Source organism: Hyaena hyaena, unplaced genomic scaffold (genome assembly GCF_003009895.1).
Source record: "Hyaena hyaena isolate Hyena2069 unplaced genomic scaffold, ASM300989v1 scaffold_229, whole genome shotgun sequence".
Classification (NCBI taxonomy): domain Eukaryota; kingdom Metazoa; phylum Chordata; class Mammalia; order Carnivora; family Hyaenidae; genus Hyaena; species Hyaena hyaena.
Window position 1 is genome coordinate 499,363 of NW_024080861.1, and position 14,060 is coordinate 513,422.

At 34.8% G+C, this 14,060-nt stretch overlaps 1 pseudogene; it reads left to right on the plus strand.

Moving 5' to 3' along the window:
- The first annotated feature begins 249 nt into the window (after window positions 1-249).
- Window positions 250-14,060, plus strand: part of LOC120239357 — a 79,907-nt pseudogene continuing 66,096 nt past the window's right edge.

Genomic DNA, 14,060 nt, shown 5'->3' on the forward strand with positions numbered 1-14,060 from the left:
AACCCTTAAAATAATTAAAACTTTTTCATTATTATTATATTTGTTATGATGATCTTTGGTATTGGTTTTGCTATTATAATTCTTTGGGGATGCTGGTAACCATGCCCATGATCACGAACTTAGTTGATAAATTGTGTGTGTTCTCACTGCTCTACAAACTGGCCATGACTTTGTATCTCTCCCTTTCCTTAGGCTTCTCTATTCCTGAGACACACCAATATTGAAATTAGGTCAATTAATAACCCCACAATGACCTCTAAGTGTTCAAGTGAAAACTTGAAGAGTCACATGTCTATCACTTTAAATCAAACACTAGAAAGGATTAAGCTTAGTGAGGAAGGCCTACCAAAAGCTTAAACAGGCCAAAAGCTAGGCCTCTTGTGCCAGTTAGCCAAGTTGTGAACACAAGGGAAAGTTTCTGAAGGAAATTAAAAGTGTTAACTCCAGTGAACATATGAATGGCAAGAAACTCAGAGCCTACTGTTAATATGGAGAAAGTTTGAGTGATCTGGATGGGAGATCAAATCAGCCACAACATTCCCTTAAGCCAAAGTCTAACCAAAAGCAAGGCCCTAACTGCCTTCAAGTCTATGAAGGCTGAGAGAGACGAGAAAGCTGCAGAAGAAAAGTCTGATGCTAGCAGAGGTTGGTTCAAGAAGTTTAAGGAAAGAAGCATCTCAATAACATAGAAGTGCAGGGGGAAGCAGCAAGTGCTGATGTAGAAGCTACAGTAAGTCATCCAGAAGGTCTGCTGAGATAATTCAAGAAGGTGGCCACACTAAACAGATTTTCGATGTGGAGTTACATCTAGGACTTTCGTAGCTAGAGAGGAGAAATCATTATCTGGTTTCAAGGCTTCAAAGAACAGGTTGATTCTCTAGCTAGAGGCTAATGCAGCTGGTGACTGTAAGTTGAAGCCAATGTTCATTTATCTTTCTGAAATTCCTAGGGCCCTTAGAAATATGCTAAATCAACTCTGCCTATGCTCTTTAAATGAGAATGGGAGGCCTAGATGACAGCGCATCTGTTTACAACATGGTTTACTGAACATTTTAAACCCACTTTTGAGAACTACTGCTCAGAAAAAAAAGATTTCTTCCAAAACATTACTACTCACGGACAATGCACCTGGTCACCTAAGAGATGGAGATGTACAATGGGATTAACTTTGTTTTCATGCCTGCTAACCCAACAGCCATCCTGCAGCTTATGGTTTAAGGAGTCATGTTAACTTGCAAGTCTTATTATTTAAGAAATACATTTTGTAAGACTGTAACTGTCATACGTGGTGATTCCTCTGATGAGTCTGGCCAAAGTAAAATTAAAAACTTCTGAAAAGAATTCACTATGCTAGATGCCATTGAGAACATTCATGATTCAAGGGAAGAGGTCAAAATATCAACATTAACAGGAGTTTGTAAGAAGTGGATTCCAACCCTCATGGATGACTGTGAAAGATTCAAGACTTCGGTGGAAGAAGTAATTGCAGATGTGGTGGAAACAGGAGGAGAACGAGAATTAGAAGTGGAGCCTGAAGACGAGACTGGACTGCTGCGTTCATGGTCAAACTTGAATGGGTGAGGAGTTGCTTCATATGGGTGAGCAAAGAAGGCAGTTTCTTGAGATGGAATCTACTCCTGGTGAAGATGCCAGGAAAGTGTTGAAATAACAAAAAAGGAATTTAGAAAATTACCTGTACTTCGTTGATAAAGCAGCGGCAGGGTTTGAATGGATTGGCTTCAATTTTGAAAGAAGTTGTACTGAGGGTAAATGTGATGAAAGAGCATCCCATGTTACAGAGAAATCATTCATGAAAGGAAGAGTCAATTGACGTGACAAACTTCATTGTCTTAGTTTAATTGCCACAGCCTCTCCAACCTTCAGCCACCACCACCCTGAGCCATCAGCAGCCATCAACACAGAGGCAAGATCCCTCATCCGCAGAAAGAGTATGGCTCACTGAAAGCTCAGATGCTTGCCAGCAGTTTTTAACAAAAAAGTTTTTTTTTAAGTTATGTATATTGTCTCTTTAGACATAATGCTATTGAGCATCTACTAGGCTACAGTATAGTGTAACCATAACTTTGATATGCACTAGAAACCAAAAATTTCATTTGACTCACTTTATTGCAGTATTTGCTTTATTGCAGTGATCTGGAACCAAACCCACAGTATTTTCAAGGGACCCCGGAATATGGAACGTGCAGAATAAGAAAATCTAGAGACAGAAAATGGATTAATGGGTTCCTAGGGCTGAGGTAGAGGGAGGGGGGGAATGAAGAGTGTTTGCTAATGAGTATAGTGTGGTATAGTGTGGGTTTTTTTGGGGGGAAGGGGTGACAAAAATGTTTTAATTTGATTATGAAGATGGTTGTAAAAATCTATGACTGTATTTAAGAATATTGAGTTGTATACTTTAAGTAATCGCATATTCAAAAATACCTTTGAATTTTATGGTATGTGGCATATCTCAATCAAGATAGTATTATAAAATTCAAAAAGTGACAATCTTACAAAGTATGCAGTTCTTTAATTTCTTTTTTATTTATTTATTTATTTCTAGGAGAGAGAGAGAGAGAGAGAGAGAGAGAGACAGTGTGCGCAGGGGAGGGTCAGAGAGAGAGGGATATACAGACTCTGAAATAGGCTCCAGGCTCCGAGCTGGCAGTCAGCACAGAGCCCGACGCGGGGCTCGAACCCACGAACCGCGATATCATGACCTAAGCGAAAGTCGGACGCTTAACCGACTAAGCCACCCAGGCGCCCCATTTTAATTTCTGAATCCCTTTAATTGAAATTCTTATGACTTGTTACTTCTCCAGATCCCTAGGCCACATGATAATGAACTTGTGCTGAGCTAGGAATTTTCTGGACACACTCCAAATGGAATTCTTAAGCTGGGCTGGGAGCCCTAGAAATTCTGTATTGTCTTTTGGTCAACAAAATTGGCCCAAGGAATTATTATTACTTCAGAAATACACGCTTTCTGCTAGACCAAATCTTTCAAAACATAATTTTAATGGGGAAATTAATAACAGGTGATAGAAGGATTGCAAAAGTTGGCAAGGCCTCTGCAGGAGATCATTCCAGAGCACAAATGTGTTTGGCAGGTGGCATCTGAGCGCCTGTTACTTGCCAGAAGGTATTAGGCACTGGAAAAAAAAAATGGTTACAGGCTGGGGTCCTGCCCTAAAGAAGCTTACAGTCTAAGGGGAAGAAACAAACACATTTAAGATTATATGTCGGTGCTGTAGAGAGAGAATGCAAACAAACTGAAGACGGGCAGGAGGGCAGGAAACGTTCTTTGGAGGAGCTTCTAAGAAGGAATCAGGATTGGAGGGTGTTAAAAAGAAATAGGCCCAGGGCTGCCTGGGTGGCTCAGTCCTTTAAGCATCTGACTTCGGCTCAGGTCATGATCTCACGGTTCGTGGGTTCAAGCCCTGTGTTGGGCTCTGTGCTGACAGCTCAGAGCCTAGAGCCTGCTTCAGATTCTGTGTCTCCCTCTCTCTGCCTCTCCCCTGCTCACACTCTGTGTGTAGCTCTCTCTCTCTCAAAAATAAAGAAACTTAAACATTTTTAAAAAAAGAAAGAAACAGGCCCAAACTGGAGTCACTTTCGCTAAAGTCACTTTACCAAACTGAGACTTAATATCTAACCTAAATGCAATTTCAACCTTCCTCAGGAATGTTGTCTTTTAACTGGTTAGTCTGGAGTTTTCTGGTCAGTAACAGTGAGGTAATCTGCCACATAGACTCTTTGCCTGAAATAATCCTTTTTGGGGGTTTGTTTACGGCTTTTTTTGTTGTTGTGCCTTTAAAAGGGTTCTTCTCCTCCTCCCCCTGCCCTCTCCTCCTCTCCCCCCTCCTTCCCCCACTCCTGTCTTCTCTCTCCTCTTCCTTCTTCCTGTAGCCTTTTGGAGCTCCTTCCTACTTGCTGGATGGGATGCTGCCTGGTAGATGAATTATTCAATAAAGCCAATCAGATCTTTACAGTTCACCTTGTTGGAATTTTGTTATTTAGCAGGAGGGAGTGTAGCTGAGAAACACAGGCATCTGAAATGAGCATTCAGGGAGAAGAAAGGTCCTATGGACAGGGATAGCCAATGTCTGAGAAACCACACAAAAGATTGTTCTTTTCTGTAGTGCTGTGTTTAAGTTTCTTTGAGGAAGGAACTACTTTAAGAGACAAAGTATCTGAGCTGAAGGAAGTTGTCTGACTCAGGGTGATTTCCTCCTTAAGAAGTAGCATCTCAGAAGACTCTAAAACATGTATAGAAAACAGTAGTCTTCATTTTCACTTCTTCTCTCATCTCTTCTCACATTCAAATAAATTAAAAAACTAAAGTTTTTCACCAGAGGAGCAGCAATGTATTTTTTTTAGCTCCATACAATTTATTTCATTTCCTTTAAAAAAAAAAAAAAATCCTTTGATTTCAAACATATACAGAGAGCAGTGTAATGAAACACCATATTCCTGCCAAAATGGAATTTGTATATTCTATATATTCTCAATTAGCATTTGTTTTCTGCTTCTTCAACTGAATCAAACAAATACTGCTGTATTTATTTTCATGTATTTTCTCAGTTCCTAAAATATTTCTGACAAATTTACTTTTTCTTTGCCTCGGTTTTCATGGCTAAACGATCACACGGTTAGACTAGGGATGATCTTTACATTGTTTTTCAGCTTTAACCTTTTTTTCTAAAAATTGAGAGTGATCTTCCACCTTGTAATAACGGCTTGAATCCACCAGGTGTCAATGCAACATAGCAACGTACATTTGGTCTCGTCAGCCCCTGAGATTCTGGACTTCAAATCAGGAGCCTAATAGTAAGAGTAATTGTTATTTATGTTATTTCTTTTTGTTCAAAGTTCGATGCCAAATATTCTTGTTTAAAAAAGCACTATAAATATACTTGTTCTCCTTCAAAGACTATAACTGTAATAGAGTTCATATTTTTGAGAGGCGTCGCCTTTCCATTGTTCAAGTTTAAAAGTTTAATTCCACTTCTAAAACTAACAGTTGCAGACTATGTCTTATTCCATAAGCAAGTGGCATAAACTCCTGAAAATAAATCATTCGGTCACTAAATAACATTTAAAATTTGGTCTGTTCAGGTGCAAATAATGTTCAATATAAACTGAGACGATGGTCTTCCCAAATAGCATAAAGTTTAGAGTTAAATTATATGTGTGAAATTACTTATTCAATTACTAATTTAGTAATCTGCTCCACGGCAGATTTTTAAATCCCTGTGATAAAGTAATATTTATTCAGCAGATGAAGATAAACATCTTATTTCTTACCTCCTTGAAAAAAGGGAGGATAATAAAGACATTTTTTAAATATAGACTGATGTCATGTTTAATTCAGAATGTTGGAAAGTGTGGTTTATATTTTTCTTTTTCTTTTTTTATTACAACTTTAAGTGCAGCAGGGTGAAAAAAATCACAGCTGTTATAGTTGTTCAGTTTTTTAAAATTCTGCCTTTTGCTTGTGTGCCATTATAAATAAGAAGCCCAGCACATTTGAATTCCAGGCAAATGGGCGCGCACACTCACATACACACAAGGCATGTATTTTTTTCTAAGCAGAAACTGTGAAAACTACAAAAACCACAACGTTAGAGAGAATAATACTAGTCATTCCTCAGTTCCCTAAACCAGCACTGATCAGGTTTGCAACCGAAGGTGAGGTAAATAAGTGGAGGCAACTGTGGATAAATAAAGAGTTCACTTTGCATGAATTATCTGAACTAGTTGAGCTTATGTAACAACCTCAACTGTGAATTGCTGATAAGTCTTCAATTTAGAATGACTTATTTACAGATAAGTTCAGAATAGCGATCTATATTCACTGAGAGTGTTTTCTATTTGCTTCAACACATTTAAATCTGTGTTTTACATTCTTTTTTGTTGGTAAAATCATTGTTGAAATGGTCACCAATTTAACAAAATGCCTTATTCTTATTGTACAACTACTGAGATATTGATGATTTCCAGCCCTAAGGCAGGAAGGAGAGATACATATGGCTTAGTGATTTCCTTCCCTAGGAAATCCCTCCTTCCTGGAATGGTTTACAAAGGCTTCTCTGTAGTTATGAATGGTTACCTTTTTGGGAGGAAGTAATCCCAGAGGCCAGCCTGGGTAGAGTGGCGGGGGAGGCAGAGTCCCATGGTGGCAGAGTCGCTGTCCAGGTCCACTGTTGGTCCACTGTTGGCATCTCTGTGCCAAAGCCATTCCTGAAGGGAGACAGACAACCTAAAAATAAGTTAGTTTAAGATGAAAATTACAGTGAAGCCCAGGGCAAAATCTGTGTGAAAATTTATTTATATGCTTGTATTTATTTATATGCTACTTTTTAAAGATATTTTTAAATTTTTTTTTTTAATTTATTTCTAGGAGAGAGAGAGACATTGTGAGCAGGGGAGGGTCAGAGAGAGAGGGAGTCACAGACTGAAACAGGCTCCAGGCTTTGAGCTGGCAGGCAGCACAGAGCCCGACGCGGGGCTCAAACCCACGAACCGTGAGATCATGACCTAAGCGAAAGTCGGACGCTTAACTGACTAAGCCACCCAGGCGCCCCTTATATGCTACTTGCTTGCAAAGAGTTTGAAGTACCAAAAGATGAAGAAAAAGAAACCGAGAGTACAAATGGTGCTTCCCAGGTGCTGTGGGGTGGGATAATTGGGGACATGGGTGGTGGTCAAAGGGTACAACCTTGCCTTTATAAGATGAATAATTCTGGAGATCTAATGCAGAGCATTGTGATGATAGCCAACAACACTGTGTTATGTACATACTTCAAAGTTGCTAAGAGGCTGCATCTCAAATGTTCTCTCCCCAAAAAGGAAATTGATAACTGTGACATCATACAGATGTTAGCTAAGCTAGGGTGATAGTCATATTACAATAAATAAGTGTATCAAATCAACACATCGTATAGCGTGTTAAACTCACACAATGTTATGTATCTATTACATCGCATTTTTAAAAGATGAATTAAACAATGAATGGTGGGAAGTCAGTAGAGAATTAAACCAGTGTTAAGTTTTATGAAAACTCATTTAATATAAGGCAGAAAAGCAATGGACCTCCTCAGCTACCACATTGCCTTACAACAGAAAAGTAATGTAAACGCTTGAGTGAATGCTATTTAATGTAACTTTTATTGTGATATTGTGATATATATGGATATGTATCTATTTTTTTAATCTTTAAAAATGTTTTATTTATTTTTGAGAGAGAGAGAGACAGTGTGAGCAGGGGAGGGTCAGAGAGAGAGGGATATACAGAATCCGAAGACAGGCTTCAGGCTCTGAGCTAGCATGTCAACACAGAGCCTGATGCGGGATTTGAACCCACAAACCGTGAGATCATGACCTGAGCCAAAGTCGGACGCTGAACTGACTGAGCCACCCAGGCACCCCTGAATATGTATCTATAATAGCAACATATCTCTGTCTATATCTGTTTATCTTCTAGTCTAGCTATATCACCTTAATTGTTACTCAGATAATTTCAATGTACAAGGTTGCCTGTATTATCTCTAAAAATTTTTAAGAAATTTTATAGCTGTAAAAGGAGTATACAGCACTGTAAGACATTTGGAAAATATAACGAGGAAAAATTATACTTGAGCTTACCAATATTTTGGTTTATTTTCATTTGTAATGTTTATTTTTCTTAGTAATTATACAAATATAAGTTTGAGTCCTAAATTTTCACTTAACATTGTATCATGAAGAGTTTTCAAGTTAATAAATATGCCTTGGAAGTATCACTATATAATATTCTATAAAATTCATAAATTATAAATCTAATTTATTTTACTATTTACCTACAGGTGGATGTTTTGACTAATGCTATTTTTTCACTATTATTAATAACACTGCAATAAACATCTTTGCAAATACATCTGTGAACCTATCTCTATTTCCTTGGAAGTAGAATTACTAATTTAAGGACTATAAATAGTTGTGACATAATCGTCAGTTTGTTTTCTTAAAATTGATATTAATTAACACGCTCACAAATAATGCATGAGTACCTTTAAAGTGAGTACTGAGAATTAACATTTAAAGTATATTTTGTCAATTGTACAGATTATAAATTGTGTCTTGGTGTGACTCTATTGCATGTTTTTCTAACAATGAGTTTGGTAATTTTTACATATATTTGTTGTAATTGTTGTTTTCTCAATCAAGAATTATCCATTCTTTTTCTTCATTATTAGAGTAACTGATTTTTAGAGCCACTTATTATGTATTAAGGATACATACCTCTTGTCCAAATTATTTTTACCCAATTAAGTATTTAATAATTTGTTTATAGTTTTGTGCTTGTTTTTCAATAATGTACAGGTTTTAATTTTATTACGTCATTTTCTTTTTGTGATCTCCTTCATTGCTTTTATCTTAGAAAATCCTTTTTACCCGTATACCAGTTAAAAATACACACCTGTTTTCACATAGCATTTTAGAGTTTCATTGTTTACACTAAGATCTTTAATAAATTCGTTAGTATGATGTCAGCTAAATGCTTAGTTATTCTTTAATATGTAATTTTCCAAAAGCCTCTTCTGAATAAATGATCTATCTCTTTTGCATTAGTTTATGATGCCTCTTCACAATATATTTATTTATTATATATTAGGATTTTTTCAAATTGTTCTATTAATCTATATCTTAATTCTTACATAATACCACACCACTTATATTGAAATATTATAAAACTTTTAAACATGTTGCTCTATTCTTGTCTTGGTTCAAGTATTATTAAGCCATTCTTGCTTATTAATTTTTCAAGAATCACTTTGAAAGTTGATTTCAGATAAAATCTCTTTGCCATGTTATTTTTATTTGGTTCATTAATATATAAGAATTAATTTAGGAGGAATTACAGTCATACATTATTCTATCCATAAATATGAAGTGTTTCTAACATTTTCAGCTTACCTTTTATTATCGCTCTATAAAAGTTTATAGTTTTCTGTAAAAAGGTCCTGGTTATATCTTGTAGGGCTTTTTCTCGGCATTGTATGTCATCCCATGGCTATTGATATTTGTATGTTTATTTTATATCCATTTATGTTACTGAACTCTAAGGGTTGTTGTTTGATTTTTTGAGATGATCTGAATATGTAACCATATCACATGCAAAGAATGATAATCTATGTAGATCATTAAGGCCTATTAAGGTACACTTTGACAATATAATCAAAGCATGATCTAAATTTCTTCACTAAAAAATTAGTATTCACTAGTTTTTCAATTTATATTTTAGAGTAAAATAAGAGTTAACAAAGTAATTTTGTTCTTATATGATACTTTTTCCTTGAAAATCGTTAAAGTTGATTAATAAACCTGGAATTTTTAAGAGTAAAATGCAGTTAAGTGTGTATTTTTGATATCATAATACTGAAAGCACTAGAAATGTTATTTTAAATGTTTTATTCAACACAGTAAGACTAAAATTACAAATGAAATAAATTGTGATTATATTCAGCATTATCATGATCTTCTACAAATAAAATATAAATTCTGCATTCACTTAAGAATATCTTTGTTAACTAGCTAATTTTTTAGGGTAAGAAACAATTATTATTCATATAAAATCTTTGACAACATAATCTATGTATCTTACTTGGGCAGAAAGGTTTTTAACCCTTAACCTTTAACCTTGCCCACAGCATGGAGCTACTGATGTTTTGAGCTTAAATAAGAAAAAAAGCACACTGTGAAATAAAATAATCTCTTTTCTATAGTAAAGTTATGTTTATTTTAGAAGTATGTGGGGAAATCTATGTTGATAAATTTATAAATAAAATAAAACATACTTCATTCAAGGTGATATTTGTCATAAGCTTGCTTTTTAAAAAATAATAATTTGATATATTTAATCAAAGATCATTTACTAGATTGACTTTATTTTTCCTTTTAATATATATTCATACTTACAAGAAATTTGTATTATTGTTCAAAATTGATATTTTCTATCAAAAATGGTAAAATACTAAGTGCCACATTTAATTAATATTATCCTAAGGGCAGGTTACTGGATACATTTACTGAGAATAAAGTTACTGAGCCTTCAAGAAAAACTCTGAATGAACAATATTCAGAGAGATTCTTAAATAAATCCCTGTAAAAGGGTATATATCAGCAAGTTATTTTACATTATTTTTAGGTGAACTATGTAAGATTAAGATCTCTAATAAAATGGTAAAATTTAAAAATTCTTGATGCATTTATATGAGAGTACGTTTTATTTGATCCATGAATATAATTTCATAATTAAGATTTCTACATGCTTCAATTATGTAAAAATAATAGAGCCTGATTCTTATCCTTCTTATTACTTAAAGTGTCAGAAAAATGTATTGTTGTTTACTTAGAATAGAATTTGTAAGCATTTATGTAATTATGCATTCTGTGGCATAAAATATATTTTTACATTTCTGAGGTTTCTGCTTTCCATTGTTTTGATCACTGGGATTTCGGACACTGAGATCACCATTAATTTACTAGAGTTAAAGATAAAATAATTTAAAAAAACCCCACAACACTGCATTTGTCATCCGCTCAGTGAAACAAAGCTATGTGCTTAAGACACAGAACCAATTAATTTGACTTCAGTTTAGAGATACTTCATAAAACTGTAAATCTTATAGATAAAGCCATAGCAGTGCTACATTTCACACTAAATCATTGTGGTGATTATTATTAGCATAAAATAGGTAATTTTAAGTGACTTTCATTTTGGATAGTGTCTCTAGATTAATACATATTTTACATATAACTTGTTACATACAACAATAGAACACATATTGAGATATAGTGAGATAAAATTTACTTAAAATAAAAATAACCAGTACAAAGAAATACTCTAATCATATTACATAAGTAAATAGCCAGAGTTCTTATTTTAATTAAAATATATTTGAGAGGTAAAACCAAACATAAAACTCCTTCAATTACATTAAATGCATACCATGGATTTCAAATTCATACCATAGAATTTAAATTCATACTACATACCATTCAAATGCATGCCAACTATCTTTAAAATTTATTTCCCTTTTTCGTTTGTACAGAGTATTATGATCTTTCTAGATCAATTAATTCATCCTTAAACCAGTACATTATTTCATATTCTTAACAGTAAGACAATGGAAAAAAATGTATTAAACTTAAATAAATGTGATTTGGAAATATTCCAGTGATACTTATTATGGAAAAATTAGTCTACTTTCTCTATGAGGAAAATGTTCTTTGAAATACAACTCTTATGTTGAGATGTCAACTCAGCCTCAATAAAATCTCTGTTCTTTTTGGTAAAAAAAAAAAAAAAAAAAAAAAAATTTATTTTAAAAATAAACAAAATAAAATTTGTTTTCAAAAGGTTTAAAATAATACCAGAAACTTTATAGCTAATTATATTCGTAATGGGTTATAAATAGAATGTCATAGGTAAGTTATTTTTAAGTCAACATGCTCTTAATCTATGGCTTGAGAACTTGAAAAAATTCTTAAAAATGTTATTCTTTATATTCTATTTAAACTCATTTTATAAGGTTTTGTTTGCTTATTTCTGTTTGTGTTTTTGTTCATCTGCTTATAAGCAGTTTTTATTCAAGGGGTTATCAAGGTAATGAACTCCACTATATACTATGACAATATATGAAATTTAATAAATTAAATAAAAACCATCAGAGGCAGAATAGACTTCTACCCTTCCAAATAGATCTGAGTTCTAGACTGGCTGAGGGACCTTAGATAAATCACTTAATCTGAGTCTAAGTATATTTTCAAATATACTCATATGTATTTTCATACATATATGATGACAGACAATTATTAAGATAGCATCTATCTACTGTTTTACAAATTTTAGATTTATTGACTTTTTGACCTTGAAAGAAATCACAGCATTTAGCTAATATCATCATTCCTTCTTTTATTGAGAATTTTGAAATAAATGTCCAATTCAGGAGCATGTCTTTTGGCTGAAGGTATGTATTTACTCTTAGAAGAAATTTGAAGGATTTTATCATTGACAGGCATGCTACCAGCCTAGTTTATCAAACCATTCTCTAACGAATTCTGGAGCCCTGGACTTATCCATGGTTGGCGAGATTTTCTGGGTGCTTGTGAGTTACTGTGAAAGACAGGCAGGGAGAGGATCACTGATGGTGTTCGGTTGACCTGGGGACTAATTTGCTTGGTGAGTGTCTATAGGAACAAGGATTTTGATTAAAAAGATGTTAGAGAATCTTTGTGGGAAAAACAAAGCTAATTCCATCTGGAATGCTGACCTGAGCCTCTTGGTGGTGTAAGTGGGTAGCAACCTAAAAGCAGGTATACAAAACTTGAATATCTGTTTGGATTGAAAGATGTATTTATATTGCAACTTTGTATCATTTGATACTTTTCTGATTGGGCTTGTTTCAGTACACCAAAGAGCAAAGAGTGGAATCTATTAAATTGATTTTTCTGTCTGTAGTCTTCCGAAAGTAATAGCCTGTCAGTAGAATAGATAATGTTTCCCCATAAAAATCAGCCATGAATTTTGAACAAATCAACCCTAAGCTTCCCTACACCCCGAAAAGTCCATTGTGAATATTAAAGAGTGTTGTCTTTTCCTGGCTCCATCATACACACTGTTCCCTTGGGGAAAACTCTGAATTGGTGCTCTTACAGAACTTTCCTACCATTTTTGTTTCAATGAAGAAGCATCGACTTTCGGAAATTATTATACCACATAACATCTTCCTTTCTTAAAAACCATTTTGCTATGAATTTAGAGAATGACTAATTAGATTTTAGCTATTGTCCCTGCTGTGATTTTCCTCTCAAGCACAAATCGTGTCTCATGTTTTACAAGGACGGTGGACTCCAGCCTTCCAGAACTTGTTTTAGAAAGTAGCTAAATAGAGTTCTTGTATAGACTTAAAATGCATGTTGAGGACATGCAAATGAATTGTAGTCCAATTAACCACTGAAAAAAACAGCCCTAAATATCCTGTTAATGAACTGCATCCAAGCACTAAAAAGACGTTCCATCCTGATGGGATTATAAAGATCCTGCCCTTAATTATAAGTTGTAAAAGCCACTTTCAGGTAGAAATAAAGAGGGTAACAGTTGTTCAATTAGAGGTGAACATTCATCTAGGAGGGGAAAAAAGCCTTTCTGTGATAAGACCCAGAAATCTTGTTTTTCTGCTAATGCGATTTCATACATTTTTGTTGCACGGTGGGTTGAGCAGCATTCCTGGTCTGTTGCCTCGGATGGGAATTGTTCAGCGCCATGTCACACATAGCTGTGCCCCGAGTCCTCATGCTGAGCGGTGAACTGATCCCATGGTTGTGATGACAGTTGCTGGAGAAAGCAAGGGCATGCTGATTCATTCCCAGCCTCTCTTCCCATCTCTGCCTCCAGCCTAGCATCCTTTTCAGGTTTATTCATGAGCTCATCACTAGGGTCGAAAAAACTTTATTTGCATTATAACATTACATTTAGAAGCTATAAATTACTCAGAGCTATAAATACTGCCTCCTGGTAACCACCACCTCTCATAAAATCTATGTGTGTTTGTGCACGCGCACGCATGAATGTGTTCTTTGGATTTTCTCCCTTTTTACTTACTTACAACTCAATTGGATCTTCAGCGTTTTGAAATCCGGCAGTTAAATGAATGAGAATTTTGCTTTGCTTTCTTTAAATGGAGAGGAAAGAATTTGGACACTTTTGAAACAAGCTATGATTCTGTGTGAAGCCTGGTGCCAGGCTCACTAGTTGAAGTCATCATTCCACAATAAGAGTGTTGTTCTTGCTGCAATATGATGCATCTGGAAAGTTGAAAAACAGAAGGTCATTGCTGTTCTGTGCTGTCCACCAGAGACATAGGCAACTGAACTGATGAATAATTTTTCACCAGCCTTGCTTCCCTGGAATATCTGTTAAGAAGCTCTTCCTACCCAGCCCAGACTTTGAATCATCAAAATAATAATTTCCATTGGTCAGATATTTTCAAACACTGAAGAGTTGGTTATTTGAG